Source organism: Cebus imitator, unplaced genomic scaffold (genome assembly GCF_001604975.1).
Source record: "Cebus imitator isolate Cc_AM_T3 unplaced genomic scaffold, Cebus_imitator-1.0 Scaffold361, whole genome shotgun sequence".
Taxonomy (NCBI): Eukaryota; Metazoa; Chordata; class Mammalia; order Primates; family Cebidae; genus Cebus; species Cebus imitator.
This window is the reverse complement of record NW_016107676.1, coordinates 938,828-945,692: the sequence shown is the minus strand read 5'-3', so window position 1 is coordinate 945,692 and position 6,865 is coordinate 938,828. Positions and strand designations below refer to the sequence as shown.

Below are 6,865 nucleotides of genomic sequence, written 5' to 3'. Positions count from 1 at the left end.
TTGAGCATCATAAGGAGCATGCCAGAATCCAATCTGTAGTCTACAGTTGCAAGCCTAGATGTTATAGTACATCCTCAGCTAGCCACTAGCCACAATGCAGTCACCCCATGACTATGAGTATGAAAATTAATTATTACTATTTTAAACCACTGATTTTTAGAATGACTTGTTACACAGCATTACTCCAGCAATAGGTGACTGATACATATTAATATTTTAATTATATACTTTTATTCCTATGTATAATAAATTGTTATGATTCATCTAGCTTAGCCAAACTAACATAACATATTTTAGGCAAGAAGTGCTTGAAAGATGTTAAACTATTATAGAAGAAATAATTAGAAAATTATAGTTTTTATAACTGAAATAAAATATAGATTAACATTTTAGCACACATCTAGCAATACATATTTTTAACCTTGAAAAAATCTTTCTTCCTTTTGTAGAATATTTCTTTTTCTTGTTATTTTTAAAGCTAGTTGAAAGTATATTCATAGATGGAGAAATCTAAACTAATAGAAGTAGCTCTATCAAGGAAATTCAATGTTTGCTTGAATAAATTTTATTAAAAATATTCTTTAGGTAGAACTCATTAATTACATCAATTTTGAAAAATATTTATAAAATATAAATATGTATAAATTCCATATATAAACTAAATTTCATATATGATCTCATTTGTCCCTATTACAATGTTGAGAAATTCTTTCATTTTCTTTTTTTTTTGGAGACAGAGTTTTGCTCTTGTTGCCCATGCTGGAGTGCAATGGCGCAATCTTGGCTCACTGCAACTTCCATCTCCTAGGTTCAAGTGATTCTTCTGCCTCAGCCTGCCAAGTATCTGGTATTAAAGGTATGTGCCACCATCCGGCTAATTTTGTATTTTTAGTAGAGAGGGGGTTTCTCCATGTTGGTCAGGCTGGTCTCGAACTCCCAACCTTAGGTGATTCACCCTCATTGCCTTCCCAAAGTGCTGGAATTATAGGCATCAGCCACCATGCCCAGCAAGAAATTCTTTTTTAATAATTACTCATCTTTTACAGATAAGAAGACAAAGGTAAAGTTTCTTGTTGAAAATACTTATAAACAAAATTTATTTGGTAACTATTAAAATATGCTTGTAATAAGTTTAATCAATATAATACAAATATGTAAACATTTCAGAATTGATGACATTATGTTCCCTCACCATTTTAAAACCAGCTATATGGCCAGGCACAGTGGATCGTTCCTGTAATCCCAGCACTTTGGGAGGCCAAGGTAGGCAGATCACTTGAGGTCAAGAGTTTGAGATCAGCCTGATTAACATGGTGAAACCCCATCTCTGCTAAAAATACAAAAATTAGCCCAGGATGGTAGTGTGTATGTGCCTGTAATTGCAGCTACTCCAGAGACTGAGACACAAAAATCACCTGAACCTGGGAGACAGAGGTTGCAGTGACATGAGATCGTGCCACTGCACTCCTGCCTGGGTGACAGAGCGAGACTCTGTCTAAAAAAAAATAAAAATAAACCAGCTATTTTAGCCAATTTCCTAAAAGCCAATATTCTGCACATGTCAAGGTGATAATAGGTAAAATTTCCAAGGTAACGGGTAAAGTTTCCATTAAGTAGTTCCTAGAAAAATACTTCACAGATGTTAATGCTTCACCTTTAAAATGAAGACAAAAAATCAGCCTATTGAAATTGGTTCCCTCAAAAACATGAGTGCCCCCTAATGTACTGAAAACATATTTTAAGGAAATAAATACTGCTAAAGTCCTTACTCCTCTTTATTGCAAGATGACATAGTGATCTAAAGTTTAAAAATACATAAAATTAATTAAACTTTGCAATAGATGAGAAAGTCATAAAACCTGAAAGGCAAATGACTGCATATAGCCAGAGGAGAGAAATAGCAGAGGAGAGAAATACCAAAGCAGAAAAAAGAACAAGTTATGTAGGACTAGCATATTAGGTGTGTGTGATCTAAGAACAGTGAAGTCCTTTGCCTTTGAAATGTGACTACAGCCCTGTCATGCTCTAATACTCCACAGGGCAGCAGAATGATTGGAGTGAATATTAACTCAGACAGTTCTGGGGAGTCTCTATTTAGCAACAGCTGTATGGCTAGCACAAACCTAATATTGTAGAACAGGATAGATAGTGAAACACCACATAATCTTTTGGTCATGGGGCACTGTTACATAAATGCATCTGTGTTGTTCATTTGAAGACTGCCAGTAACAGTTTATTAGATTTAAACAAAAGGGCTAAAGTCAAACCTACACAATATGCAATTGTAATAAACTTCCCTTACACTCTAGGCAGGTGTGTTAGTGTGAAGCATCAATCCGCCTGTTAAAATCACATTTATATTTCACAGTTTGTATTTCTTTGTAAAGAAATACATCATAATTCTTAGGTTCAAAGGTTCACAGAACTACAGATCTAGGTGAGATTCTCAACTGAGTTACTTAGTACTGATCTGAACTAAGCCAATATCAGCTTTAGAAACAACTGTACATGCTTCAAAGAGTGTCTGGAGATATGTCAACTAATATATATTAAACCATTAAGCCCTTAAGATAGTAATTAAAACATGGTAAGTACTGAGTATATGTCATTTTTTATTGTCAATATTATCATTGATTATTTTCTTATGCTTTTTCTGTTTTTCTCACTTCAAATTTTAGAACACTTAATTTGAAGCCACATATGTCTAATGTGCTTAACGAAAATATGAATGACAGAAATGATGACAAGAGTTGGGAGAGATGGAATCATTGAAAAAATAATGTCAGTATGATAGCCAGTAAGGTTTTGCTGTGCTCAGAGTTGAGCTGATGTAGCAGTTTAACAAGTCTAGAAATCAACCAGAGAACACAGCTTGTTCTTCCTGCTGCAGATAGTAGAAAACTATTACTGTATTCATGTAGATCAGTGGTCTTATATCCTCTAATATTTTCTAAAATTTCCTTCATTGTACATCTCTATCAGTTCAGCCTGCTATAGCAAAATACCATAGACTGGATGGGTTATAAACAACAGAAATTCATTTCTCACAGTTCTGGAGGCTGGAAGTCTAAGATCAGGGCATGGTTAGGTTCTGATGAGTGCCCTTTTCTTAGTTGCAAACTGTGTACCTATTACATATTTCCACAGTGGGAAGAGAGCTAGCCAGCTTTCTGGTCTCTTCTTAAGAAGGAACCAGTTCCATTCCCAGGGCTCCCCTCTCATGACCTAATTGCCTCTCAAAAGCTCTGCCTCCAAATACCATCACATTGGGATGAGGTTTCATCATGCAAATTTTGGGGGAACACAGTCTATTGCACTGCTTAAAATCACATTTATAGAAAATATCATCTAAAACCACTCAGAATTATTCAAAATCACACATTATTGATGCAAAATCAAATATTATATTGATTCAGAAGACTCAGTATAACATATAACTTAAAGGAAACAAACATGACTTATTGCAAAATAATTAGCTACTATAAAAGACCTTATGAAGTCACTACATTCCTTGACCTTTTTTTTTGTTTTTCCCACGTATGTTTTTTGTCGTTGTTTTTTTTTTTTTCCTGTAAAATGTCCCAGTTCTTCCCTAACTTATAAACATAATTTTATACCGAGGAGTAGATAGGAAAGTGGACAGGCGCAGGGCGCACTGACGGGGGATGGAAGCTCCTCTCGCTAACCCCTGGGGCAGACCCAGGCCCTTTAGGAGATGGGGAAGCCAGGACACTCCTCCCTGAGGTTGTCTGGCTGCCTCTGCCCCTGGTGGTCAGAATCCTGCGTGCCCTTCAATCCCGGAATCCCTCCCCGGACCCCAGCCCCCCTGGGCATGCTGCCCTCAGTACTCAGAATCCCAAAGAGCCATTCAGTTGTAGAATCCTCTCCTCAGTTGCTGGAGTGGCGGGGACCCTCCTTTCTGCTCTCCCCTCTGCCTCTGACTCCCGAGGAGAGAGGGAAGGGAGGGGAGGTGGAGGTGGAATCTGAAGGAGGAAGGGCATGGAAGGCGGGGGCCAGAATTAAATATTCTGATTATTAAATGCCTTTATAGATGAACCACAAAATTCTAACTCACAGCGGATGGTGAGGCCAAAGCTGCACTGGAACTTGTTCTTGCGGTGATTCAGGAAGGCCTGGAGGGCCAGTGTCAGGGGCAGGCGGGAGCTTCTTCTCCAGTGTGGCACCCACGATCCAGTTGCTGTTCACAGAGCCTTTGAAGAGGAGGTTGGCCTTGGGCAGGTCCAGCTGGTACCTGAAGGAGACACTGGTGTCCTGCATCCTTGTGCTGGTCTCCAACTCCACACCCACCTACAGCTGGTCACTGGCTTTGTGGTAGTCTGTCCTGTGCATGCCCGCCTGGCCCAACGTGACCGTTGCCAACCGAACGCTCAATGTGTGTTTTCCAGCTAGAGACATGACGGTGCCCTCCTCCCCAGGCCGCGGGTGGTAGACCAGCTCTCTGCTCAGAGCCAGTCAAGGCGTGATGCTCTGGGGGTAGGTAGTAGGCTACGAGGATTCCTGAACCCACGAGGACGTCTGGGCTCCCCAGGGTGACGACCACTGTGAAGTCAGAGTCCCGGTACTTCCCGTCCACCTGCCAGTTCACAAACCTCGACTGCTGAGTCTGGATGGCTATCTTGGACCTGAAGCCAGGGCCCAGCTAGTGAATGCCCTGAGCATTGTGGCTGCCGCTGTTGTCCATGTCACCCACCAGCACAGGGAATGCCTCTGTGGAACTCAGCTGCTTTGTCCGCAAATACGTGACCCCGAAGTGGTAGCTGGACTCCCGGATTGTGCTGAGGGCTACCATCTGAATGGGAAACAGTTCCTTGCACTTCCGGCGGTACTCCTCGAATGTGTCCGGGTTGGGCAGGCAGCCGCAGGCACCGACCACTGCGGCCCCTGAGGTACTGGAGGTTGCGGTACCGGGGGTCTGTTCCGAACCTCGACCAGCACTGGTGCCGGCGCCCAGGCTGCCTCCCAGCGGCCGCAACGTGAAGCGCGTCGTCAAGGGCGGAGGTGGCGGCAGCCACACAAGAGCCAGCGCAGGCGGCGGCGGGGGCCGTGCGGACTGCAAGCTGGCTGCTAACCCGTTCCGCATGGTCGCCTGTGAGGGGAGAGGTCAGAAGGTGGAGGTTAGGGCCCGCGCGCCCTAGCCTCAGCTCCAGCAAACCCCCGCCTGGCTCCGAGCCCCGGTTCTCCTCCTTCACCTTCAGGTAAGTTTGAAAATAAGAGAAGGAGATTAATATAACAAGTGCAGGAAAATAAGAGAGTTGTGTCCAGATACTAAAATAAAAACTGTATTAGGCTAATTAAGTTGTTAGTAAGATACCTAATAACTGTAGTAAATAACAATACAGCTCAGTATTGTCTGACATGATAACTACTAGCCTGGTGTGGTTATGGAGCATTTAAAATGTGGTCAGTGCCACTGAAAATTGGATTTTTAATGTTATTTAATTTTAGTAAAATTAGATTTATATTAAAAACTAAAAAAGTGTACAATATCTCAGTAATGTTTACATTGATTAATTACAGGTTTGGATTACAATTAGGAGATGCACTGTGTTAAATATAATCTATAATTAAAATTACTGTTTCCTGATTCATTCTACTTTTTGTAATGTGGCTACTAAAACATTTCAAATGATAAATGTGACTTACATTTGTAATTTCATAACACAGCGTTGCTCTTGACAAAGTGAGTGCTAGACCTCTGAGCATAGTAGCGGAATAAAATTGATTAATAATAAATTATCTCTCCAATTTGTTTCAATATGTGATTTTTATAACTGAGATACATCATTTCAATATGTGATTTCTGCAACCTAGATTTATACATGTTACAAAAAGTAAAATTGCATACATATGCGTGTACATATATATACAATTTTAAAACAATCTTTATTCATGAAATTCAGTGAGAATTCTGAATTTTATGTGTTCTATTGAAGTTGCTTAAAGTGTGTTAAAGGAATCTCATCTTTCCTCTGCTACACAGACCCATCAGTAATGTTACTTTTGCCAGAATTCAACTGTAACCCTGACAGCCTTTCAACCAAATATGTTCTTGGAAATTCTGGAACAATTTAATTTTCTTACTTCCAAAGAAATGTATGTAAGGCTTAATATCATCCAACACCTTGCATAATTAGATTGATTAAAGTGTATTTTGGTTTCTGAAAACATTGATTTTGATTTTCAGCTCAATTAAATTTTTCAGAAAATTTTGGGTAACAATGTTCTTCCTCTCTTTCAAATGAATTAATTACCCCAGTCCAGTTTTGTAAATTAAACCAAAAATTTAAAAAATTAATCATTATCTCATTTTAGCAGCCATTCAAAGAAAAGCAATCCACTTGCATTTATCTAACTTCTGCAAAAATAAAAGCTGTAAATGTGTTTGATGCTCAAGTTACTTTTAAATAATATATGTTTACTTAAATATCTTATGACAATTCTGGTTACTATAAGATTGATCTTATTTTCTAGCAGCTTACAAAGGCTAACATTTAACTATACAAATATATAAAGATATTTGAGAGATATATCATTTTGTGATATTTGAATTATGGAGCTTAATTTCTCATTTAATGAATCAAAAAATTTTTAATTTCATAATAAAAAACTAAATATACATTAAAATCCATCTTAATTCCAATTTCAAACTAATGCAATTAAATCATGAGGATGGTTACCTCCATGCTGTTCTCATGACGGTGAGTGAGTTATCCTGAGATCCGATGGTTTTATAACGAGCTTTTCCCTCCCTTTGTTTCTCTCTTCTTGCTACCATCATGTGAAGTAGGACATGTTTCCTTCCCCTTCCATTATGATTGCAAGTTTCTTCCGGTCTCCCCAGAAC

At 39.2% G+C, this 6,865-nt stretch overlaps 1 pseudogene; it reads right to left on the bottom strand.

The window, feature by feature from the left end:
- Nucleotides 1-4,019: 4,019 nt before the first annotated feature.
- LOC108288044 lies at nt 4,020-5,101 on the bottom strand (annotated as a pseudogene).
- Nucleotides 5,102-6,865: the final 1,764 nt, after the last annotated feature.